Consider the following 21,985-nt stretch of genomic DNA (forward strand, 5'->3'; position numbering starts at 1 on the left):
AGTATGTGTATTTAAATTCTATAGTTTTATACATGCGTATTTCATAATATGAAACATCTAAACCTCAAGCATATGTATTTCCTATGTATGTCATTCAAGTCACGTGGATAAATACTTTCTTCATTTGTTATTTTGTATATACATGTTCATAAGATGTTTGTTATCATTGTCAATTTCATATTTAATCATTAATTAAAATATGCTTCAAACACACACACACACACACACACACTCACACACACACACACACACACATGTGTGTGTGTGTGTGTGTGTTTGAAGCATGTTTTTAAGATAACTAATTTAAATATATATTAATTAAATTGTCATATATGTGTGCTTGTATGAAACATGTTTTTTGGATAACTAGTTTGATTGTTGCAGTTCAATATTCAAAATGCTGTATATATGTGTCTCTCAAGCATGTTCATAAGATAACTATATTGAGTCTTACAATTCATTGATTAAATTATCATATATATATGTTTTAAGTATATTTTTGGGATAACTAGTTTAAATATATGCATTCATTAAATTATTATATATATATATATATATATATATATATATATATATATATATATATATATATATGTGTGTGTGTGTGTGTGTGTGTGTGTGTGTGTGTGTGTGTGTGTGTGTGTGTGTGTGTGAATCATGTTTTTAGGACAACTAGTTTGATTGTTGTAGTTCAATATTTAAAATGCTACATATATGTATGTTTGAAGCATGTTTATAAGATAACTATGTTGAATATTGCAATTCATTGTTTAAATTATCATATATATATATATTTAAAATATGTCATTAAGACAACTAATTTGAATATATACATTCATTAAATTATCATATATATACATGTATGCAAAGCATATTTTTAGGATAACCAGTTTGATTTTTATAATTTAATATTTAAAATGCTACATATGTGCATGTCTAAATCATATTTGTAAGATAATTATGTTGAGAATTGTAATTCATTAATTAAATTGTCTCTCTCTCTATCTATCTATATAAAAAACATGTTTTGAAGATAATTAGTTTATTTTTTTTTAAGATTATATATTTATTAATTGTTATTACAGGATCTGCGCCCAAAAGATTATGAAGATGTAGCATCCCGCATGTACTAGTTCTATTGGTTCAAGCGCACGAGAAAGTGAAAGACTGGCTGGATCAAATGCATTTTTGAAAATTCTCGAAGGTCACACCATGGAATATCAGTTACACTCTTATAATCTATTGTGCAGTTATAGAATCTGACAACCAACACATTCTAATTCAGAGATATTGAGATGACCATCACATTGAAAGACACAACATGAATCACCGAATTAAAGTACCAAGGGGAGCTAGTGAGTGCACATTGATGAGGAGATTTCAAGCACAAGTGTGATGTTTATTTGGAAGCAAAGATGATGCGTTTAAAGGTGAAAGCGTGAAGTTATCATGGCTAAAAAAATACTACGACCCCAACAAAGCAAGAAGAATAAAGTGAAAGCTATCATGTATTGGAGGGAAGGGCGATGCTATGGTGGACATGGATGTAAAAACATTCTTGCTCTACTTCTTTAGTAGATATGTATTCATCGATACTGGTAGAAAGTGGATCCATGGATCGCACATGTAATTGTTGCTAGACCTGGATCATGTTGATGAATACACATGGGGAGTAGTACTACTTGCACACCTATATGCAAGTTTGTGTAATGTGAGGTGTGAAATAAAAATATATCATCAACATGTTGTGGTGTTGGAAGTATTTATCCGTTCATTGTACTTTAACTTTTAATTTATATTAAAAAATATTTTAACATTATTAATGCATATTGTGTATTAATCTGTATTAATCCTTGCAGGATTGGATATGAGAACACATATCCATTGAAAGTTTTCTAAGACGTGATTGTGTCTCAGAATTTTTATATATTGCAGTGTGAAGTCAGTTATATAACAAAAATGAAAAAAATGATCGAAGAGGGTTAAGTCCTCATATGGGAAGAGCGCTTTGCACTGCAAAGTTGTGTAGACTGACCAAGGAACATATAAGTATGCACGGGAAACAATTTCTTAAGTTGTTATCAATTATGCAATATAAGACAAACCATAAATAAAATTTCATTTTGTAGGTAACGACGTGCCCACTCTGCAAAAAAATATAACTTGCAACCCAATATTAGACCTACTTAGCTGCATGAGAAAAATAAAAATATTATTAAATAAGTAATGATATTGTACTAGATGTTTGATGTTCTTCTTTGTATGAGTAGTGAAGCCAATAGAGTTGTACAACCTGAACTTTCTCGCATTCATATCCATTTTTTAGTGTTGGTTGCTCCAGTTTGGAAGAATTAAGATGCGCAACATACATGATTTATATATGACACAAAATCATATGACCATAGCATATGATCCTTATCTATATGCCAAAAAAAAGGATTGTTGTCTTTCATGTAGGGGTGTCAATAGGTTGGGTTTGACCTGGACCTGACTCGTACCAAACCCTATAAGGTTAGGGTTTGATGATAAAATAAGAAGGTCTGATTAGAATTTGGGTCTCATAATTTTTATGTATTGCAGTCTGAAGTCAGTTATACAACAAAAATGAGAAAAATGATCGAAGAGGGTTAAGTCCTCATATGGGAAGAGCGCTTTGCACTGCAAAGTTGTGTAGACTGACCAAGGAACATATAAGTATGCATGGGAAACAATTTCTTAAGTTGTTATCAATTATGCAATATAATACAAACTATAAATAAAATTTCATTTTGTAGGTAACGACGTGCCCACTCTGCAAAAAAATATAACTTGCAACCCAATATTAGACCTACTTAGCTGCATGAGAAAAATAAAAATATTATTAAATAAGTAATGATATTATACTAGATGTTTGATGTTCTTCTTTGTATGAGTAGTGAAGCCAATAGAGTTGTACAACCTGAACTTTCTCGCATTCATATCATTTTTCAGTGTTGGTTGCCCCAGTTTGGAAGAATTAAGATGCGCAACATACATGATTTATATATGACACAAAATCATATGACCATAGCATATGATCCTTTTCTATATGCCAAAAAAAAAGGATTGTTGTCTTTCATGTAGGGGTGTCAATAGGCTGGGTTTGACCTGAACCTGACTCGTACCAAACCCTATAAGGTTAGGGTTTGATGATAAAATAAGAAGGTCTAATTAGAATTTGGGTCAAACCCAAAGTGTTCGATTAATATATTGAGTTGGGTATGGTTTGTGAAATTTTATACCAAACTCATGCTTGACACGAGTTCTGACTAAAATTAGTACTTTTTTAATGTAAAAAAAGATAAAAAAATATTATTTTATCAGGTATGGTCTAGATATGGTACATCTTTATGATTTTTTCCCCTTTGCTCTCCCTTCTCCCCTTGCTCCCTAATTCTCCTCTCTTCCTCCCCTTCTCCCATACAAAAATCCTAGTGCATCCTTCCTTGGCCGAACAATGAGTACACTTACGTATGTGTGAGGAGCAAAAGGAGATTGTTGGTGTGGTTGTTGCACGTGTTGGACGGTTGGTTCGTACTTGAAGTTCACTTTTGCAAACGTAGACACGATTTTCACCAAAGAGTTAGGGGATTCTATGTTCTACACATAAATCAGAATTTGTAGGCACAAATTCCTCTAAATTTTTGTAAGGACATACCCTAAACCATGCCTCCCACACGTGAGTTTGGCTTATGGCTGCTGAAATATAAGATAAAAAAGGGTTGTTTGAAAGAAAACTCCTCTAAAAAACCAATTTCTCAAAAATCAGGTATGAGGACTTGATCTAAATTTTTAATAAAAAGAATAAAAAAATAAATATAAAAAGCTATATTGGACTTGAGAATAGGGATTGATTTCAATTTCTTCTAGAAGAAATTGATTCATCACAGAGGTAGCTAAATTTTAAATTTTAAATTTTAAAAAAAAGAATAACATATATGCATGCTATCGATTTTGTTAGAAATAAAATTTGTAAATTTTATTAAATACATGTATTAATTTATTATATTTTTACAAATTTTAGTTAGAAGGAGTAGGTAACGTTCACATGAATGTACTGTAGAGATCAACATGATTTTTCTTATTTTTGTCTCAGAAAAATTATGTGCCTTATGTGAACAATTTTCTTAGAAATAAATTCTGTAATTTTTGAAAAAAAACCATGTAATATCTAATCGTTTTCATGTAAATTTTAGTTAGAGATTGTATTGAATGCTTATATGAATACTCTATGATTATAGCATGATTTTTTTATTATTTTATGGCATGAAAAAATTATATATTTTATAGGCTTTATTATAAAATTTATCAAGATTATTTCTGAGGAAATAAGCTTCAGGGAGACGAGTCTGTTTTTGGCCTAACAGCTGCGAAAACTAGACTTGTCCATGCTAGATTAGTTAAAAATAATGTAGATATGATTTTATGACTTTTTAAGATATTTTCATGTAAAAAATTTTTAGAAGTATGAATTCGGGTGGCCTGTTTTGGCCCACTCGAATGCATATTTCTCAGAACTACATATTTCTGGACTGACACCCGACCGATAAATTGCAATTCTCGTTTGAAAGATTTTTTATGAGCGATTTATTGCATTGAAAAGCTAACAAAATTTCACAGCTTCTGTAAAAGTTTAAGCTCTGTTCACAAATTGAATACTATTATGTGAAAGTCAAAACAAAAAATATATGTTTGCACAAAAACATTCGTAACTCTCTCATCCAGATGATTTTTTATGAATGGTTTATAGCATCAAAAAGTTGACAAAATTCTCTACAATATGTGAAAACTCAACTCTGATTGATAAATGTAAAATTTTTTGTAGGCTCTATAATTGTTAGACATAGTTAAGTTTATGCAAGTTTGGAATCGGTTAGGACCTGATTATCGAAATAATTATGAATTCTATGCATATGAAAGCATGCCTTTACGAATGAATGTTAGACTATTATGGACTGCTAAAACTATATGTTTACTACAGAGAATTTTAGTATCCACTTGTGAGTCACGATCTGATCAATGTGCTAAGGCACAAGCATGCCCTTGTGGCCTCTATCAAATAGATGGATCAAAGTGTCCATTGTGCGAATTGATGTGAATGTTAAGCGATATTGCATGTTGTATTTTTTTGATATGATATTGACATTTACATGTTAAATTAGTGTTGTTTGGATGCATTTAGCTGTAAAAAAAATCTCACTGTTTCCTTAGTGCATGTGAACTTCAATTTTGAGATGAGTTAAGCCTATGCAACATCATTGAGCCCAATGCTAAATGCGAAATTTTAATGAATTGAACATGCTGCAATTTTTTGCATATGACTGCATGTATATGATAATGATGATGTGAATCAATGGATGCATCAATTGTTTAAGAAAATTCATTGCCTTGTTTATGCATTCATGCATAATTTCGAAAGGAATGAAACATATGCAATGATATCGAACTAAAGGTTTCAAAAGGGCATTCATAGGCTTTGAAATGACCAAATTATTTGAATAAGATTGTTATATGAATATTGCATGTAAAACAAGTAATTAAAAGTTAAATATATAACATTAAATAATTGATACTTACTAAGAGAAGGTAAGTGGTATTAGTCTAACTTCGTGGGTATCAAATTGAGCACAGAAGGTTGCTTCTCCCCAACCACGAAGATAGTGAAACCCTCCATATTAGACTATAACATGGAGGTATAAAATCTCATGAGTAAAGTTTGATGCATCAGGATGGTAGTGTGAGAACTTCTCTCGCTTTTGGTGTCCCTCACTCAGTGTGAATGATGTTCGATCAGGTTAAAGCCACCCTTTGATTGAAAATACCGTCTGCAATGTGGCCTTGACTCAGGACTTCTGTCTGTATTTGTACCCACAGGGTTCTGAAACTGTAATTTAAATGACTGTGCATTAGATAAGAATGGCATGCATCATATGAAAAAGAAAATTTAATTAAAGACAACAATTGGTTCACGCATAGAAATCGTCATCTGCAATGGTAAGTGCATGCATTTTTAATTGTTCATGCATTTTAAATTATTCATGTTTAAGTGGATGTTTGATTGAATATACTTTCGTAGATGTATGCTTGAATGAGTTATTAAAAATTCATGTTTGTTTTGTATTGTAATTAATCTTGTTGCATGTATGAAAAATTAAAGTAATTCATGCTTATCTGTTCTAATTTATGTATTATGTATAGTTCTACCCTACTGAGACAATTTTGTCTGACCTTATGGATTTTAATATTTTTAGGTAGCGAGTGATCTCATTTGTGATGGCAGGAGGTTGCGACGGGGATCGAGCTAAGCCTTTCCCAACTTTTGAGTGTTTTGGACTACGAACAATTTTAATTGCTTAAGACTTTGATATTTGATTCAATTTGTTAAATGAACTTTTGTTATTAATTTGAACATGTATGAATATTTAATTTTTGAATTAAATGTACTTATGGATATGAATATAAACGGGAAGTAGCATGCCAAGTTTTGTCCTGTTTAATTTTTTCACTGTAATTTCATAAAAGTATTTTAAAGTCATTTAAAAAAAAATTAACAAATTTTGGGATACAAAATTTACAGTGATACACTATGAGTACCGTGCATGCAAAAAACATGTTGGTCAAGGGTCTTTAGGAAAGAGATGATCAAGTCAAGGGTCCCTTTGATGCCGTCCATTCTTGTGATTAGCAAAATTCCAAAACAACCATTTACTTTTATTTTCAAGTGTCTATTCTTCATGCACTAGATGTCATCCATTTAGAGCATCAACAATGCTTAAAAAAAGTTGTGACCCATCTAGGAGGTAACCCTCCATTGCCATTTATTATTGCCATGGGTACCCTACCTTAAACCATTTTTGGTTTAGTAGGACACCTAGCAAGAAAGAAAATCTCTTTTTATTAATAAGCAAGCTAGGGTTAGGCAGACCCCCACCAGTTATACAACCATACCATTAAGATTTGAGCTTAGGGATGGCAGCGGACTGGAGAAAAATGGAGCCCCTCCCCACCTCACCTCGTTTGGATTGGAGATGGAGGACATGAAATGGGGATGGAGGTCAGGATGAAGGTTAAAATCAAAGCCCGTGCGAGGTTGGAGGTTGGGATGGACTTACACTTTTTCTCACCCCACCCCGCTCCGCGCCCAATCCCCGTTAGTAAAATAGCTAAAATACCTTTAAGGATGGCAGTGGATCGGAGAGAACTGATGTCCTGCCCTGCATCACCCCATTTGGATCGGGGATGGAGAACATGAAATAGAGATAGAGGTTAAAATCAAAACCCATGCGAGGATGAAGGCGGGAATGAAGGGTAGAATTTTGAGATGGAGCTGGGGTGGAGACCTTGTTCTCCGCTCTGGTCCACTACCATCCCTATTTGAGCTTGCAACATCCCAACACAAGGTGACATGCACTCACTGCTCCTACCAGACCACGGGAGCCCACAAAACCCACGAAATAAAATCTTGGTCAAATAAATTCTGCTTCTCTTGATCTCAAAACCAATGTTGTCAGTATCGGCTCTGAATTGTTTAGCCACCGATTTAGCTGTATCGGCCGATACCAATACTCAACTGTATCGGCCCAAAAATAATAAAAAATTATTATGTGTCAGTCATAACATGACACATGCTAAAACTATTAAAATAATATTAAAGTATTCTTTTATAATTAACTTTTAGTATTTTTTACATTTATTAAAAAATAGCCTGTGATGCATATCTAATTTCTGTCGACACAATGCGTGTAAGCCGATAGAGGTTGATATAGACGGATACTGATAACATTGCTCAAGACTTTCCTTGCCCATTTTATAGGGAGGCAGGATCAGGTCAGAGGCACCTTTGGCCTAGGAGGTGCTTTGGATGTCATGAACGACAACTCAAACACAATAATTGGATGGTTTACCTTTCAGATGGGTCTCACAATTTTTTTTTAGAGCCGTTCATATTCTAGATGAGCATTCAAAGCACAAAAAATGAATGAGTGAAAAAAAGGAAAAATAATGGTGGTGATTAAATCGTTGTTCATCTCATGCCTGAACTGCATCCAAGGCACCTCTTGTTAGGTGTAAGAAGGGAGGGGAGAGAGAATTCAAAAGAAGAAACGTGGGCTGTTTTAGAGAAAGTTTGGTTTTGATGACATGGAATAGTCCCATATTGATGGTGTTTGAGTTTGTTGTGGGCTTTATAACCCACATGTAAACTCTTACACTTGTTCCTAAGAACAAGGGGTTGGGATGACTACCACACCCGCCCGTCTTGTCATGCCGTGTCGAGCTGGGCCGGGCTCGGGTTCAGGTTCGGGTAATTGGCCCTTTAGGTCCATATCCAATCAAGACCAAAGTATCTTTTTGCTCAAAGTTTTTGTGAATATTTGGATTCTTTAACGGTTTATGAGAAATGATAACGGGTCACGACTCATCGTAGTCCCCGTTATGGCTCTTCGGATTCCGTTAACGGATCTTGACTCTTTGATTTCCGTTTACGGGTCACGTCTCCTCGGATTCCGTAACGGGTTTCTTTCACGCTTTATAACAGTTCGTGGGTTATAAAAGCATGGTTAGGGCTGAGGTTACGCAGATCCTAAACACACTAATTTCTGAAGAAGAGCTTTGCGGTTTTATCTTTCTCTGTTGCTCTCTCTCTCCCAAGTTATCCCGAAAGGGGTTTGTCTGCAACATCGGTTCGTAGAAGTTGTTTTCGAAGGACGATCCGTCGGAGTGCATCGATTCTGATCGTCGAGGCTATTGTATCCTGAGGGAAGGACGCCGGACCCTGTTTGCATTGTATGTGGGGGCGAATCTTTTCTAAAGAGAGTACTTTCGTACGCCTTAGCCTTTTACACAGTATTAACATGATTTTCTTGTTTTTATTGTGTTCTGTGCATCAGTTTGTGCATATGTTGTTGTCTGGATTTTGGTTTTATGTGGAAACTGTCATGTTTGCTCCCTGTTCTTGTTTCGATCGACTGTCAATCATGATTTCAATACTGTTCTGTTTCCTACTTTATTTCATGACATTGATTGTGAAACTGCTTGATCCAAAAAGCGATCCAACAGTCTTAGAGAAGATTCTAAGCATGTTGACCTCTTTTGCTTTTGTACCAAAAGTGGACATGTCCGGTATGCAGGAAAAATTTGCCGATCAGAATTTCAAGCGTTGGCAGCAACGCATGAAAATCTGGTTCACTACGATAGGGTTGTTGTCTGTTTTGTAACTCAACTGCCCTTCAATCTCTGATACTGAACCTGACCCTGCTGCAGTCATTGCGGCTGTAGAGTGGAAAGAAAAGGACAGTATATGTCATGGTTGCATATTGTTGGCTCTATCCAACACGTTGTTCGATATATACTGTTCCTCAGCTACCACTGCTAAGGGCCTATGAGATCAACTTGACAAAAAGCACAATACCGAAGACTAAGGCCTTGAAAAGTACTCGGTTGCCAAGTTTTTGAAGTATAAGATGGTTGAGGGCAAGTCGGTCACTGAGCAGGCACACAAGTTTTTGCTATTGCTCCATAGTTTGGCTGAGGCTGAAATGAAACTTCCTAAGAAGTTTCAAGTTATGACCATCGTGGAGAAATTTCCTATGTCTTGGGTAGACTTTGGTATGTCTCTCAAGTACCGTAGAGGGAAGATCTCCTTGGATGATCTTATGGTAGCCATTGCCATTGAAGAAGAGCATAGGAGCCAGAAACATGTCGTGATGCCAACTGAACAGCCTAAAGTGAACATGATGACCAAATCTTTTAAGGGCAAGGGACAAAAACTAAAATCTGCAATGAAAAACCAATTTAAACCTAAGGTCAAAATCCAAAAAAATGCAAAGAACAAACTGTGCTGGAACTGTAGGCAGGTTGGGCACTGGGCTAATTAATGTCCTTCCAAGAAAGTCAAAGCTCATGGGACCACAGATAGAACGCCTCAAGTCAACATGGTGACTGAGGTCATTGGGATCAGTACTAGGTATGTTTCTGTTAACCCGCAAATCTATCACGTTTATGAGCCAACTGAGTGACTGGTTGACACTGGGGCTAATGTGCACGTTTGTGCTGATAAGTCTGTCTTTGTCTCATACCAGGCTGCTGCAGGTAGATCCGTGACTATGAGCAATTCAATGGCTGCAAAGGTGTTAGGGATTGGACGCGTGAATCTGAAGTTTCCTTCAGAACGAGTTCTGTCTTTACACAGAGTGCACCATGTGCCTGTAGTTAGAAGGAATATTCGAAGTGGTTCATGTCTTGTTAGAGAGGGTTATGAATTCAACTTTAAGTGTAATAAAATTGTTTTTTTATATTCTGGAACCTTTATTGGCAAGAAATATTTAGATGATGGTTTGTTTAAACTTCATGTTGAACATGTTTGCAGTGATAAATTAGAAAATGATGTTTCTTTTGATTCATTGTCTAATGTTGCATATAACATAGAATCATCTGATTTGTGGCATAGTAGATTAGGTCATGTGAATTTTAATTCTGTGAAACACATGATGAACTTGAAAATGATTCTTGAGCATTTCATTGACAAAACTAAAAAATGTGAAATTTATGTGCAAGCAAAACAATGTAGGAAACCATTCCATACGATTGTTAGAGATTTTGAAATATTAGATCTGGTGCACACAGATATCTGTGAGTTTAATGGAGTGTTAACCAGAAATCATAAAAAGTATTTTATCACTTTTATAGATAATGACACTAAATACTGTTATGTGTATCTGCTAAAATCAAAAGATGAAGCTTTTGATAAGTTTCTTATTTTTAAGAATGAAGCAGAAACACAAACTTATAGAAAACTAAAAAGACTGAGGTCTGATAAAGGGGGAGAATATATCTCTAATAAACTCGATAAATATTACAAATCTGTTGGCATAGTTCATGAGTTTACTGCTCCATATTCTCCTCAATCTAATGGGATTGCAGAAAGAAAGAATAGAACCCTAACTGACATGATTAATGCTCTACTTCAGAGTTCTGGATTACCTACCTATATGTGAGGGGATGCTCTGAATACGGTTTGCCATATTCTGAATAGAGTTCCTCAGAAGCTTAAGGACAATAGCCCTTTTGAACTCTAGAGAAATAGGAAATCGAGCTTGAAATACCTTAAAGTATGAGGGTGCTTGCAAAGGTATTTGTCCTAGAGCACAATAGGAAGAAGTTGAGTCCTAAAATAGTAGATGCTGTATTTTTGGGTTATGTAGAGAACATCTATGCCTATAAGTTCCTAGTAATTAAGTCTGAGATATTTGGCATAGATATAAACTTTATAGTTGAGCTTCGAGAAGCTACATTCTTTGAGGATGTATTTCCCATGAAAGTTGGTGTACCTCAGGATCTTTCTTCTTTAGATATACCTTCAACTTTTGGTTCTATTCTCGAACATGTGGAAAGGATGACAAATGTGGGGGTAGAACCATCTTGTTCTCATCCTAGACCCATTGAGTCTGAGGAAGTGCTTGAACCTAGAAGGAGTAAGAGACCACAGATTACCAAGGATTTGAGAAGCGATTTTATTACTTACCCTATCGAGGATGATCCTCCCACTTTTCAAGTTGCAATGACTTCACCTGAAGCAAGGCATTGGAAAGACGCCATAAAGAGTGAAATGAACTCCATTGTCTCTAATGACACTTGGGAATTGGTTGACCTCCCTCGTGGTAGTTCCACAATTGGGTGCAAATGAATCTTTAAGAAGAAGTTGAAACGAGATGGATCTATTAACAAGTACAAGGCAAGACTGGTTGCTAAGGGGTTCAAACAAAAGGAGGGAATAGATTACTTTGACACATATTCTTTGGTTACTCGAATGACCACAATAAGGGTGTTTATTGCACTGACTTCCATTTATGATCTCTTGGTTCATCAAATGGACGTGAAGACCGCTTTTTTGCATGGTGATCTTGAAGAAGAGATTTATATGGATCAACCTGTGGGTTATGTGGCTCCTGGTAATGAAAATAAAGTTTGTAGACTTGTTAAGTCATTATATGGACTAAAACAAGCCTCTAAATAATGGCATGTGAAGTTTGATAATGTTATTTTATCATTTGGCTTTGTTGTCAATGAATCTGATAAGTGTGTTTATTGTAAAGTTAAAAGTGAAGGTTGTATTATTTTATGACTGTATGTAGATGATATTCTATTGTTTGGTTTCAATATAAGAATTTTGAATGAGTCAAAGTCGTTTCTTAGTAGTAAGTTTGATATGAGGGATATGGGTGTTGCAAATGTGTTCTTAGGCTTAAAGCTAACTCGTTCAACTGAAGAAATAACCATTTTTCAATCTCACTTTGTTGAGAAAGTACTTGAGAAATTTGGCTATAACCAAAGGAGATCTCTAGCAACTCCATATGACCCTTCTATTCCTCTTCATAAAAATACGACTGGTGTTCCTGTGTTTCAGTTGAGGTATTCCCAGATTATTGGAAGTTTGATGTATCTTGCAAATTGCATGAGACCGGATATTTTGTTCTCCGTGACAAAATTAAGTAGATACACAAGTTGTCCAAATCACACTCATTGGAAGGCATTGAACAAAGTACTTAGGTACTTGAAAGGAACAATTTCCTTGAGTTTGCATTACAAGAGATTCCCTGCAATTCTTGAGGGATATAGTGATGCGAGCTGGATAGCCATGAACTCTGAGAGTTATGGCCTGACATGATATGTATTTACCTTGGGTGGCGGCGCAGTCGCCTGGAGATCAGTAAAGCAGACCATCTTGTCTCAATCTACTTTTGAGGCTGAACTCTGTGCTTTAGATATCACAGGATTGAAAGTTGAATGGTTAAAAGGACTTCTTGAGGAACTTCCTTTAATAAGCAAACAAATTCTTGCATTATCTGTGCATTGTGACAATATGACCACTATTGTAATGATTAAAAGCACAAAATATAACAAAAAACAGAGAAGACACATCCAAGTCAGAATAAAATCTTCAAGGGAATTGGTGTCTCAGTTAGTGATTGTTGTAGACTATGTTGGATCCAAAGAGAACACAACTGATCCATTAACGAAAGGACTAGATAAGTCATTAGTTCTGAAATCCAGAGAGGGGATGAGACTGAAACCCATCAGTAGTTCATCTACAGTAGCAACCCAACCTATCTGAGTGGAGATCCCACAAAGTAGGTTCAATGTGGTAATAACAAGTTGTATGGTGAACTGGATAACACCTTATTTATGTGATACTATGTATCTGTGTCTGTTCCTCAGACTACTCTAGAAAGGTGTTGTTGTAAGACCTACGATTTTTTCTGAAGAATTCACTGTTTACATAGAGTTGAAGTGTATACTTTCGTATGTTATGATTGTAGCACGTAATTAGCTATAATTTGACTATGCTTTGTATTTCAGCTCATTATGCGCGAGACCCGAAATCACATAAGTACAGTATATGAGTAAGAAGAACCCAAATCTGGACAAATTAACTTCTGAAAGTTTAAGGGTAAGTTCATAATATATGTATTTAGTTTGTTCCCGAATTTGGGACCTATACGACAAAAAACCCCCGTCAGTGCATGTGAATTACGAGAATTGCTTAACGATAGTACACGAGTCATAACGTGTGTATTTCTCGCAAACAAAGGGAAATTTCTCAAAGAAGCTTAGAGTATTTCATGTCAATCAAGAATTTGAAAATGAGTATATGATTTATTGAAGTCAAATTTTATTCTAAAAGCATTAAATGAGCAATTATTTTTAAACATTACATTATCATTTTTTTGGATCTAGAGATGATCCAGACCCATGGGACGACCCAAACCCATTGGGCGACCTCCCATGTAGACGTCTGTGGCCATGAGGACCAGCTGGTCCATGGTTGACCAGCTGGGCGGTGACAGGGGTGTAAAAACTCCAAGCTGGGTTTGAATCCCAGCCATGGGTTGGCTAAGTGGGCGGCAACCCATGGCAATTTTAAAAAGATTTTGGTGCAGCCAAAAGGCTGCACATGCACTGGTTGTAGGGGGCGGCAACCCTAGGACATTCATTGTAAATTTCAAAGGTCTTAATGGCATTTTAAAAACTTTAAGGAATGACATTTTTGAAAGAACTTTCAAAGATTTCAAAAAAAGGAATTCGTATAGAGGAGTGGGGCGGCTATGGGGGGGCGTGGAGCACCCCAACCCTCCACCTTCCCTCAATTAATCTTAGCCACCCATTTGTTTTAACCTAGATATTTAAACCTTTGAAGAAGAGAGAGAAATCCCAAAAAGGGGCGATTTTCCCTCTCTCCTCTCTTGCTCTTCTCTCTCTCCTTCACTCCCTCTCCTCTCACCCTCCCAAAAACCGTGGGTGTGTGAGTGTGGGTGTCAAGCACTATTCATGTAGAAGCTCCCCAACCTCTCAACCGGAGCTTCCTCTCCATCATTTTGAAAGCCTCGGATGTGAGATTTCAACCATTTTCCATTTCACATGTCTTCTTGTTTTCGTTAAAAAAAAATGAATATGTTGTTCTTTCCTTCGTAATGGCATGAAACCGACTTTTCTATTATGCATTATACGATATGCATAGAGATTTTCGGTGGATTAGGTTTTGCATGTTTGTCATTTTGATTCGAAAATGCTTTCTTATGCCTAGTCGAGCTTTGAATGGGTTTTGATGCATGAATTTTCTTCTTTTTCTCAAATGATGCGTTTAGGGGCTACTTGTGCTTCTTTTTCCCGTTTCGAGAGGGTGGCGTGGGTGTGGCCTGCTCGGTTGCAGCCACCACTCACGGTGGAGGAGGTAGCAGCAACGCTGCCATCTTTTGTTGTGTTGTTCGGGTGGTGGTTCGGGCTTGCACCCAACCGAACCTGCCATCTCTCTTTCTCTTTCAGTCTGTCTCAGTCTGAACCAAGTTGGTTCAGACTGTACCTTTGGCACCTCAGGTCTAAGCATGGGCTCAGACCAGCTGGGGTGGCCTTTGGTGTGCCCAAGTCCTGCCGAGTGTTGGGAGAGCACTCGAGTGGTCAGGTGGCGCTGGCGCCCATGCGCCATGCGCTAGCGCCCTTGTGGCGCTGGTTCTCTTGTGGCAGGCGCAGGCTGCAGCGCCCTTCATCTTCTGGTATTGGTGCGACCCGTACCCCTGCTGGTCTGGACCCTTCTGTCCAGACCAGTGCACAGGACCCCCGCATTGGACCCAAGCCTATAGCAGGCCCGAGTCAAACGATTGCAACACTTGAACCGAATTCAGTTCAGGTGGTGCACTTAGGTGTTGCATGCAGGCAAGTCTGGACTGTCGGCTTTCTGGTGACCATCTGGTCCATTGGCGCAGGTCTAGGTCTGTACCAGACCTGTACCCAACCTTGTAGCACCTGAACCGAGCCCGGTTCAGGTAGTGCATCGCGGACGCGGACTTGGGCAAGTCTGGACCGAATGTCCAGACTTGCTGCCAAGTGTTTCGGGACCCCATGGTCCAGCTGCATGGGTCTGGACCTTTGTCCAGACCAGTGGGCCACTAGGATGTTGCGTGTCTGCAACTCTTTTGCGGAGTTTTGGGAGGCCTCGCTCCCAAGTTGCGCCTAGAGGTGCGGCTGCGGCCCCGTGTCTGCAAATTGGGATGGTGTGTGTTGCGATTTTGGGGCCAAAGTGTGGCCTTAGTGCAACCAGTATATGACGTTGTTGCAACAGTTTGGGGCAGCAAGCGGTCGGGCCCCACCCTTGTTGTTTCGCGGTTCTTTGCTTAGTATGGTCGTTTGGTTTAGTTGCACATCTCAAAAAGAAATACCACAAGTTTTGCCATATCATCACTTAGCAAATGTTTTCCCTTGACGTCGTGGTAACGTATATATATATATATATATATATATATATATATATATATACACACGCGCAACACAGTCGGCAATTATGTGGTTGGCGAGGTACATGAAGCAAATTAAAGATCATATGCATTGTTACGAATCAAAGAAAAGCAAGAAATTCACGTGTTTAGTGTTTTTGCACTTAATTGGGTTTAATTAGAATCATGGGATTGATAAACCAGACATTATGTTTCCCAATAAGTGTTCATACTACTCGTCACTTGCACATTTCTCGACACACATTGATTTTGGTTGCACATTTTAACTCTCGATTGCAAATCACATGGGATAATGACATGTAGCATGATGGTTGATTACGTGTTAGATATGCCGACATTTTTTTTTTTTAGTACGCATGTCATAAGGACTCGTGGTTGGTAGAACTCCTTGGAGTGTTATTTTGGGCTATAGACCCACCTCTTGAGACGAGCTCATTAATGATAACAACGTAATGTTATTCACACTTTTCTTGCTAAAGTGCACCTCGTGCGATGCATGTTCTAGAGAGACCTTGCCTTAGTTAAATCAGTTGACGAAGTTTTTCTTATTGCAATTACGCTTGGCTCCTCTCTTTAAATAAACAAAATTGTATCACTGCAATGCACATACACGTATGCATACACTGTTTGAGTTATTTCACCATGGCTAAATGTTTCTAACTGTCTCATCTAATGCACATTTCTTTGGAATGTTACATTGTTTGTTTTCGTACTTGTCACCGAATGCACATACACACACCTATGCTTTACTTGCATAATTCGTGTAATTGCAATGAATTATAAAGCATGCTATCACTCGATTGTCATCAAATATTGTTTCGTACGCAATCCTTACTGCCTCATACTTGCTTATAGTTATGCCTGTTCAGTTATTGCAAATGTATAATAATGCAATGAATTGTGCAAATGGATTGTCGTGGTTGTTTTCTCACTAGCTCGCAAGAGTACTGACCCCGTTTCATGGGGATACAGGTGTTTGCTTCTAGGCGTGTGATGGAGCTCGATGTGCGGCGGAGGACATGAACCCACACTTCTAGAACGTCAAGGATTCTGGCAGAGTTTTTGTAAAGGGAATTGTTGTACTATTTGTAAAATGTGATTAATAAAAGATGTTTCATATCCTTGTTGTTTCACCCTGTGACCCGCCCAGAGTTTTCCACTTGTTTCCCCATTTCTGGTTTTTTCGTTTTGCGCAATGTTTTCAAAAAAAAAAGTTTAGCCAAAAATCTAAAGGATTTTCAAAGTCTATAATTCTGGGGCATCACAACTATAGTTGCTAGTTAAAAAAGAGTTAAAACTCTGAATGAGTTCAAAGCCTTTTAGGCGAGATGTTAACAATGCATCTCTGGAGAAGCCCACCTATGTGAGTGTGACTGTGTGGCCGTAATTTAAGGAATTGGGTTATTCCTGAAGTCACCCATGAAACGAGATTCAGGCACATGGCCTTTAACACGTTGTCCCTAAAGATTACAACCAGAACCTTTATCGTGTTTTTGTTAATGGACACTCTTACACCAAAGGTTCAAGTTCAAGACTTCAGTTCACTTCGTTCCTGTGGAGGTAAAGTTAGTCAACTAAGGTAGTGGTTTAAACCGGAAGGTACCATTGCTGAAAGCATGATATGTCTTGTTGCAGATTGTCTTATCTTGCATCTTGGTTTCCTCCCATTTCATTCTTTGAATTTGTGGGGGAATGTTAGGTGTAAGAAGGGAGGGGAGAGAGAATTCAATAGAAGAAACATGGGCTGTTTTAGAGAAAGTTTGGTTTTGATGACGTGGAATAGTCCCATATTGACGGTGTTTGAGTTTGTTGTGGGCTTTATAACTCACATGTAAACTCTTACACTTGTTCCTAAGAACAAAGGGTTGGGATGACTACCACACGCGCGCGCGCATGTGCCCGCCTGCCGTGCCATGCCGTGTCGAGCCGGGTCGGGCCAAGCTCGGGTTCGAGTAATTGGCCCTTTAGGGCCATATCCAATCAAGACCAAAGTATCTTTTTGCTCAAAGTTTCTATGGATATTTGGATTCTTTAACGGGTTATGAGAAATGATAATGGGTCACAACTCTTCGTAGTCCGTGCCCGTTATGGCTCTTCGGATTCCGTTAACGGATCTCGACTCTTTGATTTTCGTTAACGGGTCACGTCTCCTCGGATTTCGTAACGGGTTCCTTCCACACTTTGTAACAGTTCATGGGTTATAAAAGTGTGGTTAGGGCTGGGGTTACGCAGATCCTAGATGCATTGATTTCTGAAGAAAAGCTCTGCGGTTTTCTCTTTCTCTGTTGCTCTCTCTCTCTCTCTCCTGAGTTATCCCGAAAGGGGTTTGTCTGCAACATCGGTTCATAAAGGTTGTTTTCGAAGGATGATTCGTCAGAGTGCACCGGTTCTGATCGTCGAGGCTATTGTATCCTGGGGGAAAGACGCCGAACCCTGTTTGCACTGTATGTGGGGGCAAATCTTCTCTAAGGGGAGTACTTTCGTACGCCTTAGCCTTTTACACAGTATTAACATGATTTTCTTGTTTTTATTGTGTTCTGTGCATCTGTTTGTGCATATGTTGTTGTCTGGATTTTGGTTTATGCGGAAACCGTCATGTTTGCTCCCCGTTCTTGTTTCGATCGACTGTCAATCATGATTTCAATACGGTTGTATTTCCTGCTTTATTTCATGATATTGATTGTGAAATTGCGTGATCCGAAAAACGATCCAACACCTCTGACATGATAGGGTCTTGGCACTTGTTCTTTATTACCTTGCTGCTTAGGGTAGGCACATAGATTTCTTAGGGCATATCCGGATTCACCACCTGACTCACAAAAGTAGTATAAGTGGGGAAGTTACATGAATAGAGGTCAATGCAAGCCAACTTATCTTGCTTTTTATTACTCTGGATAAGAGTATTTGCTTTCAAAACAACCCCTGCTAAAGCCAATATGATAGTCACAAATATCGGCAATATTATAAAAATATTGCCAGCTTATTGCGATATTTTTAGTAACTGAAAAAAATCTAATAAAATCATGATATTCAGCATTTGTAATTTTAAGAATATCATGATATTATCATGTTATCTAGTTTTAAAATTTTAGAAAGAACATGCATTTTTATGAATTTTCTTAACTTTTTAAACAAAAAAAAATATCATAAGGTTTTCACCTACCGATAGAGATAATTAATCCAATAACAAGGTCTGGCTAAGATTTTTCCACCGTTGGTAGAGTGGTTCGAATCTAAAAACTAAGACATCATTGTTTTGCTGCCATGAGTATTGCATGTGGCAGCAGAAGCAAAGATTCACTTTTTTTTTTTTACGTTGAATGGTTGGTTTGGGAATCACTTACCTAACCTAAAAAGTTAGGTAAACTGCGTGACAAATATTGGAGATATTTTAAAAATATTCTGATTTTATCACATATTATTTTAAAAATATTCAAGTAATATTCTGATTTTATCACATAAAAAAAACACGATATTTTTTAAATCAAGTTGGGCTTTAATTGAACTTAATAACATTTGGGATAAGGTCCAAATGAGATAATTGGTCAAATTGTCATAACCAAGTGGTCTGGTGTTCAAATTCCATGGAATTATTTCTCAACTAGTCAGTATTTTTATGCTTATATTTGAAATTCCAATTCAGGTCAGGTTAGATATCTGATAGTTTGACACAGATCCGGCTCATTGATGAAATAAGATGGGTTTTTAACTTTTAAATGTGCATTTGATTCTCAAATTCCTCGAGGCATTAAATGTGTAATGGTGTATGAATGAGGCCTATCAATTGGGGTCCAATGAAATAGCTGTTTTCTTGCTAGCTAAGTCTCTGTTTGGAGACTGGTAATTGGGATGAAAGTTAATGCAATTGGTAGAAACTTGGTCAAACTATCTTAATAGTGTGTTTGAAAGCTAGTTGGGACTTGGGAGTTTATGCATTTTTTAGATGGAAAGTGAGGTCCTTTTCCCTTTCTACTTGAACAAATGAATGGATTTGGTAGCTACCACCTTTTCAAATGTATAAACTGCCTCACACTACCAGTTTTCAAATGAAGCCTAAATTACCACAAAGGCGGTTCCATAAATTGGGATTAATAGTTAATTTGCAGGTTTGCTTAATAACTTGGGCTTGGACAACCCAGACTGGTGTGGACAAAGTCGGCTTTTTAGTTCTGCTGCATAATTTCTGTTCAGTTGGTTCACATGAAAATTTCAATGAAAAACGTTTTAGAATCTCATCATATCCAAGTGACAGCTCTTGCACAATGGAAGTTGGAGAGTTTATTAATTTGGCTTGGATGCTTCAGCTATCATCTCTTAGATGAACGGCTTCTAACCATCATAGGTAGATAGCTTATGTACTATATGGGTTCCACAAAAAATTTTCAGAACCATCCAACCTCTGGATGAATGGCAACTAGAGACCTACAAATCAACAGCTGTGAGCAAAGCAGTCTAACCATGGCTGTTGAAAGCCATTCATCTCTTAGATGTGGTTGAAAGCCATTTTACATATATAGCGAGAGAGTAATGTGCACCTTCTGCCCACCATATTTTCTCTGAAAAATCATATTTTTTGGCATTTTTTCTCACATCTAACACCATAGATGTGATCTATAGGTTTTGTTTATTGGGGACCGGCTTTTAGATCATTGGAATCTAACATGTAGTTTTTCTGGTGATCCAAAATCAATAGCTATAAAAGTACCAGTTTTTTTTTTGCTCATAAAAACATGTTTTTTCATTGAAAAACATGATTCAAGAGTCGATTCCCACTAAATCTAGTATAATAAACATATCTTACGGTTTAAATCTATCATAAAACCCTTAAAACATATGGGGGTAGAACATGACAGAACAAGAAATGGGGCTTAATATATTCAGTCATATATATATATATATATTGGATCATATTTTTTTTTACCAAAAAACATATTCAGGCAATCCAAAAGCGGGTTCCCACTAAACAAAACCTATAGATCACATCTAGGGTGTTAGATGTGAAAAAAATTACTTAAAACTACTAATTTTGAAGAAGGCTAACGAGACCTAACGAAAAAGGGGCACAATATACATATCCGAACCTCCATCCCTGCATGAGGATGCATTTTAACCTCTACCCCCGCCTGTATCCCCATTTCATGAACTCCATCCTTGGTCGAAATGGTGGCAAGGCTCCGTTTTCCCTCGATCTATTATCATCCCTTAGAAGGATTGGGGATTGGGCAAGGCAAGGATCGGGCAGGGTGGGGGAAAGTGTAAGTCCATCCCCTCCTCCATCTTTGCACCAGGATAGATTTTAACCTTCATCCCTGCCTCCATCTCCGTTTCATGCCATCCCTGGTTCAAACGGGGCCCCATTTTCCCCCTATCCACTGCCATCCCTAGGCCTAACATAATAATGTACTATTAAGGCAAACCTTGCAATTTTGGAAGTTTTCATTTTAAAATTGTTTACCTGTCTTGATAAACATTATATTTTCTTAACTAACTTGGCTTCATTTGCCATTCTAACCAGGATAGGGAACACAAAGAAACCTCAAGAAAACCCTAACTATGCCCACTTAGGGTAATAGGCTTATCAGTTTCTCTTCACGGCAGTTGTACAAAATGAAGGAGCAGATCAGATCACGCTGAACATGAGCGTTTTTGCTCGTGCCGGCATCATGGCCATCCGATTTGCATTTTAAAAAGGTCAAAAGTCAACAAAACCACGTGGCATTCATCCAAAATACAAACAGACGCCCACGATGTGGGCATGAGCAAATACGCTCATGTTCAGCATGACCTTTATTTGCTTCCCTTTTAAGTAACACAAAAGGTCAAGCACATCGTGGAAACATAATCCTTCTTAACTTTGAAGGTGTCGACATTTGACAGAAATGCGCCAGATGGAGGCTGGCAAACGGATTGGATGTAGTGGATATCCGATCCAAATCTGACATTATTATCATGTTCGGATCCTTAAGACAACATTGGAGTGTGCACTCGGTTGGGATTCTAACTTGCTTACCCAGATTATTTTTTGAATTTGTATGTATTCTGGGTCAGACCTACTTCAGCTTTGGATCAAAATCTGACCCGATTGCATATTTTACATGTAAAAAGATTATTTTTCTCAGCTTTTACCAAATCCAGTACTACCACATGCATTTCACATCCGAAATAACCCACTTTATTGGTTA

This window comes from Nuphar pumila, chromosome 17, assembly GCF_984573655.1.
Source record: "Nuphar pumila chromosome 17, dmNupPumi1.hap1.1, whole genome shotgun sequence".
NCBI lineage: Eukaryota > Viridiplantae > Streptophyta > Magnoliopsida > Nymphaeales > Nymphaeaceae > Nuphar > Nuphar pumila.